This window comes from Parus major, chromosome 5 (assembly GCF_001522545.3).
Source record: "Parus major isolate Abel chromosome 5, Parus_major1.1, whole genome shotgun sequence".
NCBI classification, from domain to species: Eukaryota; Metazoa; Chordata; class Aves; order Passeriformes; family Paridae; genus Parus; species Parus major.
Window position 1 is genome coordinate 59,633,020 of NC_031774.1, and position 20,920 is coordinate 59,653,939.

Genomic DNA, 20,920 nt, shown 5'->3' on the forward strand with positions numbered 1-20,920 from the left:
GAGCTCCAGTGGATAATTAAAACAGATGGGGAGCTTAATGGGACCAACTCCTTTTTCTCCTTTTAATTAATGTGTTAACAGTTTATGGGCCAGCCTGTGGAGATCTGTTTGTCAGCAGCTCTGGGGGGGTCCATAAGTGCCCCTCGTGTTGTGGGCCTGGAGGTGCTGTCCCAGAAGTGGTGGTGGTCTCCAGAAGGTCCCCACGCTCCTCAGGTGTGACCTCCGTGGTGTCCTGTCACTGGTGGGGCATGGACAGCCTCGAGGTGATGCCGGATGGATGGAAGTCTTCCAGGAATGCACAGATCTCCTGCAGGTACAGGATATTCCAAGCATCTCAGGAGATGATCTCAAGTCTCTGCTGGAAGAGACAGTGGAGGGAGAGGAGGAGGCAGGCACGGATGTGAGAGTTTTGGGCATTTTCCACTCCAATTCCAACCTGTGGGGATGCAAAGAGATTTTGGGGGCAAGCTGTGGGGCCCAGCAGTGGTAGAAGACCAGGGAGGGGATGGGTCAGGATAGAATCGTGGAATCATTGATTGGTTTGGGTTGGAAGGGACCTTAAAGCTCATCCCATTCCTCCCCTGCCATGTCAGGTACAACTTCCACTGTCCCAGGCTGCTCCAAGCCCTGTCCAACCTGGCCTGGGACACTTCCAGGGATCCAGGGGCAGCCACAGCTGCTCTGGGCACCCTGTGAGGGCTCATCACCCTCCCAGGGAAGGAGTCCTCTGTTAGCCCAAGGTGACTTGGAACTCCAGGATAAGGCAACAGGAGGCTGTGGAATCTTGGTGACCTTGGGAATGAGGAGCTGTGTCCAGTTAGTGCTGATGCAGAATCAAACAGACATCAAAGGACGCAGGTGAGAGCACCCAAAAGAAGGTGGGTCCCCAAACTGCTCCTATTTAACTTGCTGAGCTCACAGAACACCAGGAATGCCGATGGTTCGTGAGAACACTGGAGAAGTTCATGGGATAAAAATCCACCAGGTTGTTAAACTCTTAAAATTCCCATCAGGGAGCCCCTGAGCTGGACAAGTGAAACGAAATATCCATCTCTGAGTGACCCTCATGGGACGGGATGGGCTGGGAGAATTAAAGGTCTTTTCCCACCTAAACGATTCCAGGATTAATTTAATCCACAGCTGACTTCAGCACAGCAGTGCATACTCTGCAGGCAAAAATGCAAAGCCTGAGAGAAAGAAGGATGGATTTGGAGAGCAGCTGCCATTCCTGTGGGTGGCTGTGGGCACATTCCAGGAGCAGCCCAATAAACTGATAATGTTTTGTAAACCGGCCCTGATTGCAGCAGCAAGCAAAGCACGGGGCCAAAACTGGACAAGAATCCCCTCCAGCCCACCAGCGGATTGGGGATAAATCCCAGCTCTTGCCTTCAGCTCCACTGGGATGAGCTTCCTGAAAGAACAGCACTCTTGTGGGAATGTTCCCTGAGCAAAAAAAGCGTCACTTGATGCCATTTAAGAGGAAAACCTCCCTGCAGAGGTTTGCTTTGCCCAAGCCCTGAGGCTCTTCCAGGCTTGGAGCTCTGAGCTCCCACCAGGAGCTCCCACATCAAGTTTTCCTTGCCAAAACCATGGCTGAGGGATGAGCAGGGCTGGTCCGAGAGAGCTGGCCAGCTGAAACAATAATCCCATGGTCAAAGGGAAAACAAATTATTCCTGAGAGCCCTGGGGTGTTGTCTGGATTTGATTTCACGATTTTTAATGGCAGAGCGGCTCTGCAGCTTCGTGGAGGACTCAGAGGTGCAAAATTAAGGACGAGCCGTGCTCAGGGATGTGCACAGAGGGCAGACGGGGCTGCAGGGGACAGGGACACACACACACACAGATGCTGCAAGCTGGCTTTTCCCACATCTGCAGCCCAGCTGTTGGGCCACAGCTCAGCATTGCTCAGCTTTTCCAGCTGAAAAATGTTAATAGCCGAGAGAGGGACACCTCTGTGGGGGAAAGCACAGCTCAGCAGCCGCATTCCAGCACCGGGAGAAGCCCTGCATGGCACTGGAGGCATTTGGATGCTGGAGGAATGGACTGGGAGGAGAGCATCCATCCCTTTCCAGACCTCAGGGATGTTCCCAGCCGTGCCAAGCGCGCTGTCCCCAGCGAGGGTCACTCAGCTGGGCCAGTATCAATCGTCTTGTGATAAGCCCTGTCCCCATCCCAGCTGTCCCAGCACAATTCCCTGCTCTTCCATTGCACAAGGAGCTCATTGCTACAACAGGAATTGTTTAAAAAAAAAATAAAAAAAATCCCCCATGGAAACTGCTTGTCTCAGCCAACCCCAAACTTCGCTGTATACACAGCATAAAATTTAGCTGCTTTAAACTTGCATTTTTTGGCTCAACTCTCCTGGCCACATCCTGAGCCCGAATGGATTGAATTACTGAGCACAAAATAAATTCCATCTGAGCGGGCTGCAGCCCTTGTGTCCCTGAACAAAGGCTGAGGTGTTTGCTTTGCCTTTTTCTTTTTCTGTTTTTCCTTTTTGGAAGAAAACGAGCTGATTTTGTCCACGTGGAGGGAGAGAGGCTGGGACTCTGGGAAAAGCCGTGTTAGCCACGATTCCCTGGCACCATCCATCGCCTCTGGATCAGTGCTGGGGCCGTGATGCCGCTGCCTCCAGCATCCTGCTGGCAGATGTCACCTGATGTGGCAGTGCCACCTCTCCTTGTCCCTTTCTCCTCCTTTGGAGCAGGGACTGTGCACCAGGTGCTGCACAAAGAGGGAAGGGATTGGAGTGTTTGGGAAGCAGGGACAGGGCTGCTCACGGGCTCTTTTTTGTCCTTAAATCAGGCAGGAGAGGGAGGAGGAAGGAGAGGAGGAAGAGAGGGGTGGGGAAAGAGCTGGAGGGGAGCTGCAAACTCCCACCAAGGAGCAGCAGCAGCAGCCTCCGCCAGCCTGAGGACGTCTCTGAGCCCCACACCCAGACACGGCGCATGAAACTTGGGAAGGGAATGATCCACAATTATCCCAGTGATCCCAATGATCCCAGTGATCCCAGCAATCCAAATGATCCCAGTGATCCCAGTGATCCCAGTGATTCCAGTGATCAAAATGGTCCCAACGATTCCAATGGTCCCAGAGGTCCCAATGATCCCAATGATCCCAGTGATCCCAATGATCCCAGTGATCCCAGTGATCCCAATGATCCCAATGATCCCAACAATCCCAATGATCCAAATGATCCCAGCTGTCCCAATGATCCCAATGATCCCAACGATCCCAACGATCCCAGCAATCCCAACGATCCCAACGATCCCAGCAATCCCAATGATCCCAACGATCCCAGCAATCCCAATGATCCCAGCAATCCCAATGATCCCAGTGATCCCAATGATCCCAGCAATCCCAATGATTCCAGTGATCCCAATGATCCCAGCAATCCCAGCAATCCCAGCAATCCCAGCAATCCCAGCAATCCCAGCCATCCCAGCAATCCCAGCGATCCCAGCCATCCCAGCAATCCCAGCAATCCCAATGATCCCAGCAATCCCAGCAATCCCAGCAATCCCAGCACTGCCCGGGCTGGAGCGTGTTGGGATGTCTGGACTCCAGCTGTGGAATGGGGGATCCAGCAGGGCGAACAGAGCTCATCACGCCCCAGGTGCATCCCGCTGATTCCCAAACCCAAACCGGGGCAGATTCCATGGCCAGGTGAGAAGGAAAGCAGAGGGGAACCACCGTGGCCCCTCAGCACTCCAAGGAATCTCCGGCTGCGGGCGTGGGAAGCGGCTCAGCCGGCTCTGCCTGTCCCTGTGGCCGCTCCACCCCGGAGCCAGCGCTCCCCGGATTGTCCTCTGGCTTGCAGGCACCTGCAGAACCATTCCACGCTCTCCTCCATGGAAAACATCTCCACAGGGTCTCATCCAAAGGGCCACCAGAACCCCTGGTCCATGATGGAACATCAAGGGGTGTGACCTCAAAACAATCCTTAATGAGAGAATCCCCCAAAATGTGCTTTAGATACCCCCAGTGCTCATCTCACAGCCCAGTTCCAGCCCTGCAGAAGTGCTTTGGGAAAGGAATCTCTGGCAAGTTTTCCTTGATGAGCCCTAATTTGCTCTGAGGAACCAAAATGATTCATGATTTGGGCAACTAATTCTCTGCTGGTGGCTCGTGGACCCTGCACCTGCTCAAGGAGACCAGAACTGGAGCATGTGTGTGCCCAACACTCCTTGAGGATATTATTTTATATATATAAATATATAAAATTATATATATAAATATATAATTATATATATATATATAATATTTATTGATTTTAATGTTGTAGCCCTTTTTGGAGGGGAAAAAACAAACCCAGACAGGGTTACCACGGACACCGTGGGGTTTGTGCTTTGCCAAGGCTGTGGTGGCCACGGTTTGGTGTCCCCCTCCAGCTGTCCCCACTGTCCCTGTGCCTTCTCACAGCTCCCAAAGTCAGCTGGGAATAATGGGACAGCAGCTGGGATGTGGGGATGGTCTGCTGGGACTCATCACACCCTATTTGGAACAGAGGAAGGGCAGGAATCTCCTCAAGGACAGTTTTACCGAAAAGTGATGGATGTCCTGGAGCAGGAACGTCCCTTCTGGGTGGGCAGAGCCATCCAAACCCTCTTGCCCATCGAGGTGTGAGATCCTGGGTGCTGGGGCTGAACCACGGGGAGTGAATTCTTCCTGGTGCTTTCTCAGGCGTGGAGTTGAATGAGGAATGAACGACCTCTTAATGATTTTCACGCATTCCGTGGAGGTGGAGCAATAATCGCCCGGTTCCTTTATCAAAACCCACACCTGGTCAGGAAAGTTTGGCAGGATCCCAGCTCCCTGTGACTCCCACGCCTCAGCACTGGGTCACCCTTCCCAATGGAATGATGGAGCAGCTCCCAATGAGCTTTTCCCGAATCGTGGTAGGGCAGTGACATCACCACTTCCACAAAATCACACTCATGGAATGGTTTGGGTTGGAAGGGAGCTGAAAGTTCATCCAGCCCCACCCCTGCCATGGCAGGGACACTTCCACTATCCCAGGCTGATCCAAGCCCCATCCAGCCTGGCCTTGGACACCTCCAAGGATCCAGGAGCAGCCACAGCTTCTCTGGGCACCCTGTGCCAGGGCCTCCCCACCCTCACAGACACGAATTTTTTCCACATATCCAAGATAAATTTCTCATCTTTCAGTTTGAACCCATTCCCAATTATCTTATCATGACAGCTCCTGGTGAAGAGTCCATCTCCAGCTCTCCTGGAGCCCCTTCAGGCCCTGCAAGGGGCTCTGAGCTCTCTCTGGAGTCTCCTCTTCTCCAGGTGAACATTCCCAGCTCTCCCAGCCTGGGGAAAACTCTCCCAGTTCTCCAACCCTTGGGGCATCTCCTGCAGCCAAGGCTGCCCAAGCTCCTCCATGGTGAGCAGGCAAGGCTGGAGAGAGGATGTCTGTGAGAGAAAAATATTTAAAATAGCAGAGGGTTATTCTTATTCAGGGATCCTGATCCCCTGAATCTCCTTTCCCAAGCAGTGGAAACCTGTCCTCTAAAAGCCCAGCAGGGCTGTTATTACAGTAAATGAGTTTGCAAACAAGGATGAGAAAAACAAACAAAGCCAAGCGCCAGCCCTCCCACTTGTCATGGAAAGAAGGAAAACAGCAACTCACTGTGGCCTGTGGCCTCCATCCCAGCCCCCCTGGAGCCCACAGCCAGCATTCCTGTAAGTCCAGCTCTCCCAGAGGCCTCGCTGCCATGACCCCATCCCAAAATCCGTCAGCGCTGGGAGAAGGGCTCTGCTCGCTCCGTGCCTGTCCTGGCACGGGGTGAGCTCCGGCTCAGCAGCGGGATGGGAAAATCCTCCTTGGAAAAAGAGGATGAGGGATCTTCTCAACACAGGAGGCTTCCAAAAACATCAACACAATCAAATACCCACTGCCACCCAGCAGAGCCGAAGCAACATCCCACAGCCGAAATTTTGGGATGAAATGGGAAAGTTCATCCATTGAATAATGGGAGAGACAGTTTGGGGGCTCCTCCGGCCCCACAGCCACGGGACAGATTTGTCATCCTGGCTTTTCCCCAGCCCCAGCAGCGGGCACAGCACGAGGTCGGATGCACCCCGGGAGTCTGGGATCCGGGAAGCTCCAGAGGAATCTTGTGGCAGCCCCAGCAGGAGGGGTGAGGGAGCAGCCCGGCTGCAGACACATTCTGAGCACACAAAAGCATCCGCCTGACCCCTCATTATCCACGTCTGAGGTGCATATTAAAATAATCCCTTCAAAGAGACTGCAGGAGACGAGCACTGAAGTATTGATGAGCCAAGCTGGCACAGGGATTGATCTTGATGGGTTTGTGAATTTTATTAAGAAGTTTAGAGAGGACACCCAGTGCACAAACACATCCTCCTGGCTGGGCTCTCAGGGCTCCCCATCCCAGGATGAACCAAAGGTCCCCTCACCTGACCCCAGGATGGTTCTGCCTCATCTGGTGCTCTCAGAGCCTTGGAAAGAGAGGAACAAACAAGAGATAAGGGCAGAATTTGATGCTGCAGATAAACAACAACTAAAATCAGAGTGGGGAAAAAAGCAAAGCCTCAAATGAGATTCCAGCTCTGCCTCCTCTGGGCTTTCTCATGCAACACCACGGAAATCCCCCACATTCCCATCTTTATGTCTCTTCTCCTAAAGCCGGGACAACCTTTGCTCCAGCAGAGCATCTCAGCACTCAGGAGAGGCTCTCACCACTCCAATGGAAAATGTTCTGCCCCCAGAGGCTGCTGGCACTGCCCAGGGTCCCCAGGGAATGGTGACATTCCCGAGGCTCCAGGAGCTCCAGGAGGGTTTGGACACTTCTCCCAGGGATGCCCAGGCTGGGATTGTTTTGGTGTCTGTGCAGGGCCTGGAGCTGCCCTGGATGATCCCTGTGGGCATTTCCAGGTGAGGATACTCCACATTCCATAATTCCACCATTCTATGACCCCGGCCCAGTGCAGCTGTACTCTGCTCTCCTCCAGAATTCCTGTCCTGATACAGATCAGAGAATTCTCAGGACTCTGCTGTGAGACTTGCTGTGTCTTGTTTCCAGGCTGGCTTGTGTCTGCTCCCCTGGCTGGGCTCCACAGAGAACTCAGATGATACCAACAAGGGTTTAAAGGGACCCCAGTCCCTCCTGCAGATACGCCAGGGTTGGGTGGGGGGAGCCTTGCCAGTCCCACAGCTCCTGGGAACTGACAAATGTCACTGAAAATCACTGAAATCACTGAAAACTTCAGCCCAAATCATCTTCACGTGCTCATTTTAGGAATTTAGGGAATTTAGGGAATCCCTCGGGAGCCTGGAGTAGGATCTCCCCTCCTTGTGCTCCTGCCCTTACCATCCTCTCCTCTTTCTCCAAGCAAACACTGTCCAGGCCCATGGGACCTCCCCATCCCCACATGTGGGAGGACAAGGAGGCAAAGAAATAAATATCTGTTATTTTCATGATCTCTTCAGCACCCAGATTATCCTTTCCTCCCCCTATATTTTTTTTTATAAAGTCACCTCTCCATCTCACTTGGTTCCTTGGGAGCAAAGCTCTTCCAGCAAAGCCATGCCTGGTTTCCATGTGGGACACCCCACATCCCCCAGAGCTGCAGCCCCCCCAGGCAGAAGGTGACTCCTTCCAGCTCCTGTGATCCCTGCCCTTGTAATTCCACAGGGAATGATGCCATCTGGGGCTGCTCTGACTCACTGTGGATGAACCCAAAATGTGGGAACAGCCCCAGAGCAGCGTGAGCAGTGATTTACAGCCTGGCTGCTGCTTGCTGCCAGCCCCAAGGTGACCCTGGCTGTGGAAGGAGGAAATTTGTGGGGCCAGAGCTCTTTCCTCCCGCACCTGAGCTGTCCTGGGGGTGACACAGAGCTCTGCCAGGGATGGAAGGACCTTGAAGACCACCCAGTGCCACCCCTGCCATGGCAGGGACACCTCCCACTGTCCCAGGCTGCCCCAGCCCCAATGTCCAACCCGGCCTAGGGCACTGCCAGGGATCCAGGGGCAGCCACAGCAAATCTGGGAATTCCATCCCAGCCCCTCTCCACACTCCCAGCCTGGAATTCCTTCCCATTTTCCCTCCTAAATCTCCTCTTTTCCATTTTGAAGCCATTCCCTGTGTCCTGTCCCTCCATCCCTTGTCCCCAGTCCCTCTCCAGCTCTCCTGGAGCCCCTTCAGGCCCTGCAAGGAGCTCTGAGCTCTCCCTGAATCCTTCTCCTCTCCAGGTGAGCATTCCCAGCTCTCCCAGCCTGGCTCCAGAGCAGAGGGGCTCCAGCCCTTGGAGCAGCCAAGGACTCATCCCAACAATTCCTTGTCCTTTGTAGGAAACCTGGGAGTTTGTGATGTGTCACACACAGCTCATGGCCGTGGTCTGTCAGCTCAGAGCAGGCTGTGACATTCCCAGACGCGCTTTCCTCTCCCCATTCCATGACTCCCTGACTTCTCCTGGGCTGCATTTGAAGCCCTCAGCCCTGGGGCCGTGGATTATGCCGTGACTCAGACCCCAGGATCAGGACTCAGAGGGAAATTTGCATTTCAGAGCAGCTCCAAGAGTCTGAGAGTCTCAAGTGGGCAAGAGGGAGAGGGCACAACGCGAGACACGGCATCAGTGACGGGGACAAACACAACTCTGAGTGTTCAGCCAGCTGGATACAAAGCTGTGACACCAGCAGAGCTTCACCCCCACCATTCCCACCAGGAATTCTCCTCCAGGGGGGATGCTGCAGAGCTGGAGAGGATGTGCAAAGGTGGGAAACCTTTTCTTAGACCAACCTCCAAGCCCAGAGAATCCCATGGGATGCTGGAGCATTTGGGTGGGGGCTCAGGGTCAGCAGGACTCGCAGGAAAACCTCCAGGAGCTCCACCTGGCAGCTCTTTTTTGATTTCCTCATGAAGATCTGCAGGGAAAAGATCCCCATCAAGTGCTGCTTCCTCAGCCTTGGAGAAGAGAATTGCAGCTGCCACGGGACAAATTAATTTGGGAGATGAAGTACAAGGGGTGAGCTCTAATGAGGTGAGGAGGAGGATGGAAGTGCCGACTCCCTCAAGGGTCAGGGATGTGATGAATGGAGGGAGCTGAGCTGGGGTTTCACCCAAAAAGGAGCAGTGACAAGCTGGTCATGAAGAGGAAAGGAGAAAACAAGATGGGCAGCTCCAAAACCCAGAATTTCTCGTGAGTTTGGGTGGGGGTGTTTGTAAGGCAGGTGAAGAAGGAAAAAAAAACAACGCAAAAAACAAATTACAGAAAAAAATTCTACCCCTATCAAAATGTTTTTTGCACTGCTACAACATCAGATGTGCTGTGGGAGAGGCCTGGGAGGCAGAGCAGCTCTGGGAGACACCAGGGATCCAGGGGCAGCCACAGCTGCTCTGGGAATTCCATCCCAGCCCCTCCTCACACTCCCAGCCAGGAATTCCTTCCCAATATCCCTCCTAAATCTCCCCTTTTCCAATTTGAAGCCATTCCCTGTGTCCTGTCCCTCCATCCCTTGTCCCCAGTCCCTCTCCAGCTCTCCTGGAGCCCCTTCAGGCCCTGCAAGGGCACCAAGCTCAGCACAGCCCCAGCCTCAGAGTTCCACAGGAAAACCTGGAAAAGCAGCTGAGAGCTGAGGTCCTGGGGAGCATCAGAGGAGGCAACAGATGGTGAACCTTCCTGTGTGATAAATACTGCAGGAGAGGCTGGATCTGCCTGTGCAGACGCCTCTCCCCAGGCTGGAGCAGGGATGAGGGAGCAGGGAGCACCTGTGGTTTGGGAATGGCCACGGCACAGAGTGGAGAGGCTGGGAAAAGCAGGATGAGCTCCTGGCAGAGCCCAGCCTTGGACAGGGGGTTCTGTTGGTGATGGTGCTCCAGGGAACACGAAAAGTTTGGGGATGAGGTTGGGATGTGCTGATTTGTAGCTGTCCCAAGAGGAAGGGAGAGCAGCAGCCATTAGTGCCCAGCAGCTGGCAGGACACAGACTCTCATGGAATTGTGGAATTCTTTAGGTTGGGAAAGCACCTGAAGATTGTTGAGTCCCACCATCCCCCTGCACTGCCAAGAGTGTCCCCTGTCCCCAAGTGCCACATCCCCACGGCTTTTAAATCCCTCCAGGGACTCCACCACTGCCCTGGGCAGCCGGGCCGGGGCTGGACAACCCTTTCCATGAAGAAATTTTTCCCAATATCCAATCTCAACCTTGCCTGGTGTAGCTTAAGACTTTTTCCTCCTGTCCTGTCCCTGTTCCCTGGGAGCAGAGCCTGACCTTGCTCCTCCCTTCTGCCAAGGAGCTGTGGAGGGTGGAAAGGTCCCCCTGAGCCTCCTTTGCTCCAGATGAAACAGCTCCAGTGGCTTCCACCAGCCCAAGGTGACCTTGAGCAGCATCACCTGGAGGAAAATTCCTGGACCTCATCCCAGCAGCAGTTTCCTTCCCAGCAAGGTCTGCTCTCATCTGCCTTCCCAAATGCTCCCAGCAGCTGCTCGGAGGGGCTGGGAAACATTTTTGGTTCCTTGCTCTCCTGAGAGGCTTCCTGAGGAGCAGGATGATGGATCCAGGTGTGCCCTGGGGCCGCTCATCCCCGAGCAAACACAGAGGAGAAGTGAGAGGTCCCAGCAGGAGGCACTTCCAGGGAAAAGCCCTGGAAATCAGAGAACACGGATGTTTTGGCTCCAGCACCAACTGGACAAGAGCTTCCCGGTGAAGGAGGGACTGCAGTGAAGCCAAGCCATGGGAGGGAGGCTGGGAGCTGCCCGGGCTGCCAAGGATTCCGGGCCAGGAGGGATTTCCTGATCTTCCATTGATAAACGGGGCTGGATCCAAGAGACAAAACAAATGAGCTGTCAAGAGCCAGGCTCGGTGGCTCTGCAGAGCTCGTTCCAACACCAGGTGTGGAATTTTGGGGGAATTGAGGCCCAGCAGGGACAATCCCTGCTCTGACATCCACGAGGTCTGGGAACACCGTGCCCTACAAGCAGAGCTCTTGTTGGGAAAGGTGTTGATGAGATCATCATGAGGCAACCCCTGCTGGTTCATCATGGACTCAAAGGTCTCTCCCAGCCCTAAGGATTCCATGATTTTCCGCTTTCTTTCCAAAGCAAGGAAATTTCCGAGCGTGACGGCTTTGGCGCGATAAATAAAATAAATTTTAAAACCAATCAATTCAGCACTAGTCTGGTTTAATGGATTGGCACTGGCAGTGCTAATGACAAATGTGATTATTCCAATGCTCCTACATCTATCAGGGAGGTGAAACTGCAGAAATTGGCAACCCTTGGGCATTCTTCTTTCCCACCTGCCATTAAATCAATTTAAAGTTCCCATCTCCATCTATCAGAATTAATTATGTGTTTTCAGGCAGCAATTACTGGAAGAAGTCCTTCATTTTGGGATTGTTCCATCTCCAGTGCCCACAGCAGGAGGGGGATGCAGGGATCAGGGTATTGGGGGTGGATTTTGCATCACTCTGGGGTTACTTTTGCTCTGGAGGGTCTGAAGGTGCTCCTGGATTTTGCCCAAAGAAGGGCACTGAGCATCTCTCATCCACAGCAGGAATGGACTGGAATATTTCAGCTGGAAGGAACCTGGCACAATTATCGAGTCCAACACCTTGATCACCTCAGGGCTGACCAAAAGTTAATTATTGAGGGAATCTCGCCTCTTAAACATCTCTGGAAATGTTCCAGGCTACGCTGGATGGAGCTTGGAGACACCTGGTCTCGTGGAAGGTGGAATGAGGTGGTTTTTAAGATCCCTTCCAATCCAAACCTCTCCGTGATTCCATGGAATGCTGACAGGATCATTGAGGAGCTCTCTGGGCAGCTTCTCCCTGCACACGCTGCTCCAGCAGAAATGGAATCATTCCTGCCCAGAAAAAGTCTGTTCCTGGTGCACTTCCAACCCGTGTCATGTGCTTTGGGGTTTTTGTTGTTTGTGGGTTTGGTTCTTTTTTCTTTTCCTCATGCTTATTTTTTTTAATTTTTTTTTTTAAACAGCCAAGTTTGGAAAGTCGCAGGAAATAAAAACAAGAAATTGCTGACAAGTGTCCCACTGTAATTGAGTGAGAACACAGAGCTCAGCTCTACAGATTCCCAGAAATACAGTCCAGATGTGGCTCAGCCAAACCACAACCCCTGAAATGACATCTCTGGGAGTGGGAAACTTCCCCAGCGCCCCTTCCAGCCACACACCACCAAAGCTGTGCCCAAAACACACCCAGACAGAGATGTGGGCAAACACAGAGCTGGCAGCAGAGCTGGAGGGGCCCTGTCAGACCCCAGTGTGAAGGTCTGCAGCAGGAATCATGGAAGGGATCTTAAAAATCATCTCATCCCACGGCAGGGACACCCTCCACCATCCCAGGCTGCTCCAGGCCCCCTCCAACCTGGCCTTGGGCATTTCCAGGGATCCAGGGGCAGCCACAGCTGCTCTGGGCACCATTCTTTCCTCACAGGGAAGAATTCCTTGCACTGCCCTTCCATGGCAGAGGGAGGTGTTTGGTGGCCCCAGCACTGGCTGTGCCCCCCAGCCCCACAGAAAATGGGGAGGAGGGAATTGTCCCCTGCCCTCCCACGGGACATCACAGCCCTTCCCTCTGTGCTGCTGCTGGGGCTCATCTCACCAGGATTTAACTGAAATGTCAACTCTGCTCTGCCCAGAAGGATGCCAGAGGTGTCCACTGACCCATCTGAGGGGCTTCTTCAGCTGTTTGAAATCCAGATGTGTGGTGCCAGAGCAGAGCTGTGCTGCTGGGGGACCATCCCTGCAGTGCAGGGCGATGGTTTTGCTTCCAAATTAAATCATGGAAGAACACCCACTGCTTGTGATGAGTTTTCCTCCCAAGGTGGTTCACTGAGCATGGCAAGGAGAGAGGGAAATCCCTCAACACCCCGTGAAGGATGAGAGAAATGCCCTGAGGCTCTGTCACCGGAGCCGTGGTGCTCCAGATCTGCCGTGAGGATCACGGATGTGCAGGGGAATCTGTTTGTAGGAAACAGGTGGGGCAAGGCTGGGCAGCCCCCGTTGGAGCAAGGACCATCTGTCCCCAAGATGTGATTTGTACCAAGCTGATGGTTCCTGCAGAGCCAGCCCTGCTCAGCCATCTGCTCTGCAGAGGGATTTATCCCCCCTAACCCCAGGGTTGTGTTCTTCATGTTCAACAGCGGAGAGGAAAGCGAAGGCTGGGATTTGAGGAGGCTCCATCCACGTCCCCATCTCCACACGGAGCTCCAGGGCAGAGCACAGCCTGGCTGCTGGGTTCTCCCCCTGAGGGATCACTGCAGCCCCACTGCAACCCTCCTGAAGGGGGTCAGACACTCTGGCTGGGCTCTGGCTGCCACTTTAATTTAATTTGGAGTATTTGACTGTAAATAACCCAACACTGCCCAGGTGTCCCAGCTGTGCTCTGAGCATCCTGTGCCACCCTCAGTGCCCTCGGCACAGGCAATGGATGGAATTCAAGGAGAACCAGGAGGTGCTGTCAGGACAAAACTTTCTGGCATGGAAAAGCTGGAAACAGACTCACTGGAGCAGGCACTGACCCTGCTGTGCCTCTTCCCCATCCCAGTGCACCCATCCTCCCTCATGCCCATGGCTGGTGCCTGCTCCCAACCCAGGAGCTGTGACCTGGAGTGGGGACAGGGACAGGAGCTGTGTCCTGGAGAGGGACAGGAGCTGTGTCCTGGAGTGGGGACAGGAGCTGTGTCCTGGAGTGGGGACAGGAGCTGTGTCCTGGAGAGGGGACAGGGACAGGAGCTGTATCCTGGAGTGGGGACAGGAGCTGTGTCCTGGAGTGGGGACAGGAGCTGTGTCCTGGAGAGGGACAGGAGCTGTGTCCTGGAGGAGGGACAGGAGCTGTGTCCTGGAGGAGGGACAGGAGCTGTGTCCTGGAGTGGGGACAGGAGCTGTATCCTGGAGTGGGGACAGGGACAGGAGCTGTGACCTGGAGAGGGACAGGAGCTGTGACCTGGAGGGGGACAGGAGCTGTGACCTGGAGTGGGGACAGGAGCTGTATCCTGGAGTGGGGACAGGCCCAGGAGTTGTGTCCTGGAGTGGGGACAGGCCCAGGAGTTGTGTCCTGGAGTGGGGACAGGCCCAGGAGCTGCCCCTGCCATGGAGCAGGTAACACCAAGAATGATCCTCTGCATCTGATGTGATCCACTCCTCTCCTCCTGCCCTGGCAGCTACTGGGATGCCTGTTTCATTCCCAGTTTCCCTGACCTGTTTCTCCTGGAGGACCCACAGCTCTCAGTGAAGCAGAAGCTCCCAAACCAAGGTCTGTGGGTGAAACCCCCCTCTCAGAGCCAGATCCCCTCCCTGCAGTGCTGCACGCAGCTCCCAGGGGCTCCTTCCACGCTCTTCACTCGAGAAAAACCTCCTGCCACCATTATTCCCCACCTTCTCACTGGAAGACTTAACTCCCTGTACAGCAGAGAAGATTTATTCCCTATATTCCGTGGGAGAGATTATCTCCAGCTGCTATTATTCCCTTATCAATAATTCAGCATGCAGCCACACTCCGGGCTCTGCGCGAGCAGCCGGGAGCGATCCCGGCTCCTCGGATAGCGCTGATGCTCCCAGCAAAGCTCAGCTCCACAAATGAGTCACATCCTCTGGAATCTTCTCCTTCCAGCCTCCCGGGGAGGGGAGCAGCTCCACGGAAGGGCTGCGAGAGCGTGGCGTCGAAATAAATAAATATAGGGGAGATAATTCAACTCTGTGTTTCAGTCTTAAGGGGAGGGGCTCGTAAAAAGGGATTTTTCATCTGGAAAATCTGATAGAATGAGGTGATTGAGGGAGAAAAGCCGGTGTGGAGCTGTCTGTGAGCACAGAGCACACGCTGAAGCCGTGGTTGGGGTTCCCCCGTTAGAAGGACGAGCTCGTTGCTGTTCCCATTTATCTCCCACAGGATAAGGCTGTGGCGCAGAACTCGGGGTTCAAACATCATCATTTCATGGGATTCATTCATCCCACAGCAGCACAACTGCCTCGTTTCCCCCTGGAGGGACGGGGATCATCGGGATCCGCGACACGACCTCGGCACCGCCAGCCTTCCCTGGCTGCCAGAGCTCCAGGTTAAGGGAGATTTACAGCTCAAGTGACTAAATCTGGCACTGGGTGGGAGAGGAAAGATGATCTCCCCTTTTCCAGTTGTCACTGGGAAGTTCCGAAGCCACAGCTTGGATGAGGCATCTCGGATGTCCGAGACATCTGTGCAATCGTTAAGTGAACCTTTAATCTTGCAGGCTGGCTTTGCTCTGGAGCATCCTGACAGGGAGCCAAGGGAAGCTGTGCTTGAGTGCTCCCTGATCCAGCCAGGTGGATCTGTCTCCCAGGGATTTATTGGCACATGGAAGAAATGGCTCCCATTTCTCTCTTTACCTGCAGGTTTCAATGTATTGTTTCACAAATCACAGGATCCTGGAGTGGTTTGGGTTGGAAGGACCTTAAATCCCATCCAATTCCACCCCTGCCATGGCAGGGACACCTCCCACTGTCCCAGGCTGCTCCAAACCCTGTCCAACCTGGCCTGGAACACTCCCAGGGATCCAGGGACAGCCACAGCTTCTCTGGGAATTCCATCCCAGCCAGGAATTCCTTCCCAATTTCCCGTCCATCCCAGCCCTCTGGCAGTGGGAAACCATTCCCTGTGTCTCTGTGGGACAGCAGGATGCTCTCCAGAAGGGTTTGAGCAAGGCAGAGGACAAATGGCAGGAACACAGAACTTTGGAGAAGGTCAGTGCCACCAGCCCACGTGGGTAAAGCTGAAGAAACAAAACCCAAAAAGTTGGATTTCATCTCTCCTGGAGGGGGCTGTGAGGGCTGGAGAGGAACTTTGGGCAGGGGCCTGCAGTGCCAGGACAAGGGACAACATCCTTAAGCCAAAGGAAGATGGATTTAACTGGATGTTAGGAAGAAACTGATAAGAAATTAAAGTTCCCAGCAGGGAGCTGGCTCCAGCAGCTTTTCTTGGGGCTCCATTTGTGGCTGGGCTCGGACAGGCTAATCCAGAGGGAGATGCTGCAGCACCCAATGGAAGCAGGGGATGACAGAGATTCCAAGCCAATGGATAAGGCTAAAGCTGGTGTGACTGATGGGATGAATCCATCAGAGCTGTGCAGCTTCGGGAGAAGAGAGAAAAAGGAGAATAAAAATCAAGGCTTAGAGCTTTTAGCAATTCCATTGAGAGGAAAGGCAGATCTGGGGGTCCCAACATAAAAACGAGTCCTGGAGAAGCCACAGAGCTGCTCCAAGGGCTGAAGCCAGGCTGGGAGAGCTGGGAATGTTCACCTGGAGAGGAGAAGGATCCAGGGACACCTCAGAGCCCCTTGCAGGGCCTGAAGGGGCTCCAGGAGAGCTGGAGAGGGACTGGGGACAAGGGATGGAGGACAGGACCCAGGGAATGGCTCCCAGTGCCAGAGGGCAGGGATGGATGGGATACTGGGAATTGGGAATTCCTGGCTGGGAGGGTGGGGAGGGCTCCAACCTTCAGTGCTTTTAACATTTCAGGATAGCTGAGCTTTCCTGGGTGGTCACACAGGGGGTGTGAGGGGGGACAGTGGCTCTGCCACACTCCAGGATGGAGGAAGGCTGGAGGAAGATTCTCTGGGATTTACCAGCTCTGTGGGAAGGTACTGAGGGAAAAACAGAGCAGGGGCAGCCCCTGGGGCCTGTGTGGAATTGTGCCAGGTTTTCCTGCAGGCTCTTGGCAGAGGATGGAACCAGCACGTTGTGAGTGCTGCAGCACTCAATGCCCAATCCTTCTGTGTGCTGATTCCAGCCCAAAGCTTGGGAAATTATTTACCTGTGGGCTTCTCCCACCTCCTCCTGCATCCAAGGACCACGGGGATGCAGCTCTGTGGATGCTGGATACAGGCACAGAGCTCACCTGTGACACTTGGGGACGGCAGCACCTCCAGAATGGGCCTTCAAAAATAAAAATAAAATCTTAAAAAAATTAAAACCACTCAGTTAAATCAACTAAATACATATAAACTGATACCACTTCAAAACAGCAACACCTCACCCAAGCACAGCTCTCACCCCAGGGAGGGAGAAGTGCCAGAAATCACCTCGAAATCGCAGTCAATTCTCGGTGGAAGGAAATCAGCTGCTCTGCTGATAAGCAGCCACATATATCTCTAAGCTGGAGAGGTAGATCATTAAGGGGAAATGTTTAGAGAAATTAAATCCTTTTTTTTGCTGCTTCTTATGCTAATAGGGAAAAGCAGGCTGATTTGCAGGAGGACAACATTTAGCAAAATCAAATTCATCAACGTCCCCCATCTGTTCCCGTTCTCGTGCTGACTTCGTCAAAAATCAGCTTTCCTTCAACCAACACTCGCGTCACTCGGAGCCATTTCTGGGCAGATTTGTAAATAAACCACTTCTGCAAAGCCAGCCAGGCAAAAAAAATATCCAGGGGAAAGGCCTGATAAATAGAAATATAAGTTGGGATTGAAGGGATTGAGGAGCTGGCCAAGAGGCTGAAGGGACAGGGAATTTTAATCAGCCCAGCTGGGAAAATAACTCAGAGGCCAGTGGAGGGTTAATGATAGCAGAGGTGGGAAATCTCCAAAACAGGATCCTGCATCTCTGCCTCAGTTGCTCCTGGATGGAGCAGGATCTGGAAACAGCTCCATGCTGGAGCTGCTCTGTGTGCAGGGACCAGCAGCTCCTCCTGCAGCTCGTGGGGCTCTGGCAAGACCTCCTAAAATTGTCACAGTCACAGAAGAGAGTTAGGGAGTGTCCTGAGTTGGAAGGGACCCACAAGGATCACCGAGTCCAGCTCCATGTCCTCCTGTTTGTTATGGGAATTGGGGCTAAACTGGTTTGTGACATTGTTCTGCCTGTTCCCAGTTACTGGGGCATTATGGAGAAAGTTTTATCTCAAAGCTCAGCAATGAGGGTTTTCACAGAGTCACAGAACTTTTGGGATTGGAAGGGACATTAAAGAACCTCCAGTGCCACCCCTGCACCAGGGACACTTCCCACTGTCCCAGGATGATCCAAGCCCTGTCCAGCCTGGCCTTGGGCACTCCCAGGGATCCAGGGGCAGCCACAGCTGCTCTGGGCACCTGTGCCAGGGCCTCACCTCCCTCCCAGCCAGGAATTCCTTCCCAATATCCAACCTACATCTTCCCTTCTCCAGCTTAAAGTCCTTTTCCCTTGTCCTTTCCCTCCATGCCTCGTCCCAAGTCCATCTCCAGCTCTCTTGGGACCCCTTCAGGCACTGGAAGGATTTTAAGGCCTCCCTGGATCCTTCCCCTCTCCAGGCTGAACACCAGTATTAAGTACCAAGGCTGCCATCCCATATCCTCCTTCCAGGGCAGGATTATTCCCTGTGCTCCCACATTCCATTTATTTGCCAGTCTGACCCACGCAGGCATTTCCAGCAGCTCCAGCTCCAAGGTGGGCACATTCCCCTGGATCACAGGTGGCACAGGCCAGGTGGCACCAGGTCTTTGTGGCCCCCAGGACATGGAGCAGAGAAGCCCAGCCCTGCTGGCAGCTCCGGCGTGGATCCCACTGGGACACGCACGGAGGATTTGGCTCCCGGCACCGCGGCAAACGGAGGGGAAAAATCCCTGATGTGCTGCCCTGAAGAGAAAACTGGTTTTTTATGTTCATTCACAGGGCAGGGAACCCAGAGGTCTGCAGCTGCAGCACAGGCAGAGCCCCAGGGCAGGATTGGGCTCTGCTCACCACCTGCCCATTCCGGAGCCTTCCTTCCTTTCCAAGCGCTGCGAGCCACAGAATTCCAGCGAGGAGCCCTGGCAGAGCAGCCCAGCTCTCCCTGGAGCAGCCAAAACGCTGCTCCTGCCCTGGAATTCTCCCATCTCCTGCCCCCCAGAGCCAGCAGCAGCAGCCTGCTGCCTTCCCAGGCTCCCTTCTCCCCTGGCTCCCTCCTCCTGGCCCAGCACGATCGGCGGTGGGAAGAGTCAGAAGGAGCAGGACAGAGCTGGGCAAGGGAAATCCCAGCAGGTTTTGAGGATACACCCATGGATGACAGCGTGCTCAGGAGAGCTTCCATAGAATCCTGGAACTGCTGAGCTTGGAAAAGCCCTCTAAGACCAAACCGCTCCCCCAGCACTGCCAGAGCCACCACTGACCTCTGTCCCCAAGTGCCACATCCACAAGGCTTTTAAATCCCTCCAGGGATGGGGACTCCACCACCTCCCTGGGCAGTTCCAACACTTCACCATCCTTTCCATGAAGAAACTCTTCCTGATGTCCAACCTGAACCTCCCCTGGCATGACTTAAAGCTGTTTCCTCTCATCCTGTCCTGGTTCTCCGGGAGCAGAGCCCGAATCCCACCTGGCTGTCCTCTCCTGTCATTGTGGGGAGCCTCTCCTCAGCCTCCCAATGTCTCACTCTTCACTGCCAGGCCTGGAAATCCAAGTGATGATCTCAATCCTCACAAAATAAATCCATCTGTGGAAAACCCAGTGCAGGAGCTGGAGATTTCCCTGTTCCAAACCCCATCCCACTGCCCTTCCTCTGGCTCAGCCTTAATTATTCATTTCCTGACATCCTCTCGTTCAGAAAAGTCTCACCAATCCATCAATCCTGCTTTTTCCATTTGTTTGCTCCACGCCACTGAGGGCATCCACAGGCTCAGGTGACACAGCCGAAAATATTTACATTTCCTGCTTTTAACGTCCTCTTTAAAGCCACGAATTAACTTCAGGTGTCTCCTGTGAAGTGAAAATTCCTTCAGGGAAGCACAGCAATCCTTCTGTAGCATCTCCACGTTGCCACCACGTGGTCGGATGGTTCCTTTCTCTTCCTCTGGCCTCCCCTCTTCCACAACTCCCTGGAAGTTGGAGCAGCCCTTTAAGAAATGTGCTCCAAAACTCTTTTAAAAATATTTTTTAAAAATAAAAATAAATTCTATTTAAGCGCAGCCAGGCTGGAGCAGCGTGAGGAGCATTAACCATTAGTGCTAATTATGCTAAACTCCTAATTATCCTAAACAAAAGCAAAGAGCGATGTCCCGGAGCCCCACCTGCACATTCCCCACCCTGACCCGCAGCCAGATCCAGCCCCGATTTCTCCAGGCTCCACCCGGCTTCTCCCTTTCCTGGGCGTGCAGGAGACAAACGAGGCATTGCAGGAGGGATTTCAAGGAGGAAATCTTGGGAAAATAGGGATTCCAAAGGTTTCCTGATGGTGTTCCTGCCGAGGGGCTCCCTCCCAGCGAGGTCTCACTACACCACCCCATGGTGGATGGAGTTTCAGTCCTGGCTGCAGAATTCCAGAGGAGCATCCCAACTCTTCCCTGGGGCCAGCAGCTCCTGGCAGGGTTTGTTGGTGCCTCTCCTGCTGAAGAAAACAGGAGGAAAACTCCAGGGAAAGCTCAGATCCCAGGAAGAGGGGATTTGGCTCCAGTGATCGCTGCCCAAGGCGCTGACAAGAGGATGGATCGGGAAAGGGATGGATCAGGAAAGGGACGGGTCGGGAGAGAAGGGATGGATTGGGAGAGAAGAGATGGGTTGGGAAAGGGATGGATGGGGAAAGGGATGGATCGGGAAAGGGATGGATCAGGAAAGAAGGGATGGATCAGGAAAAGGATGGATGGGGAATGGGATGGATGGGGAATGGGATGGATGGGGAAAGGGATGGATAGGGAAAGAAAGGATGGATCAAGAGAGAAGGGATGGATCAGGAGAGAAGGGACAGATGGGAAAGGGACAGATCGGGAAAGGGACAGATCGGGAAAGGGATGGATCAGGAAAGAAGGGATGGATCGGGAGAGAAGGGATGGATGGGGAAAGGGATGGATCAGGAAAGAAGGGATGGATCGGGAGAGAAGGGATGGATGGGGAAAGGGATGGATAGGGAAAGGGATGGATCAGGAAAGAAGGGATGGATCGGGAGAGAAGGGATGGATAGGGAAAGGGATGGATCAGGAAAGAAGGGATGGATCGGGAAAGGGATGGATA

At 53.7% G+C, this 20,920-nt stretch overlaps 1 long non-coding RNA gene across 1 annotated transcript; it reads right to left on the reverse strand.

Moving 5' to 3' along the window:
* Nucleotides 1–16,430: 16,430 nt before the first annotated feature.
* LOC109022679 lies at nt 16,431–20,525 on the reverse strand. Its single transcript, XR_004498050.1, has 3 exons — nt 19,984–20,525; nt 19,532–19,791; nt 16,431–16,900 (listed from the first exon to the last, which is right to left on the reverse strand). It is a non-coding gene; the product is annotated as an uncharacterized LOC109022679 (long non-coding RNA).
* Between the last annotated feature and the right edge of the window lie 395 nt (nt 20,526–20,920).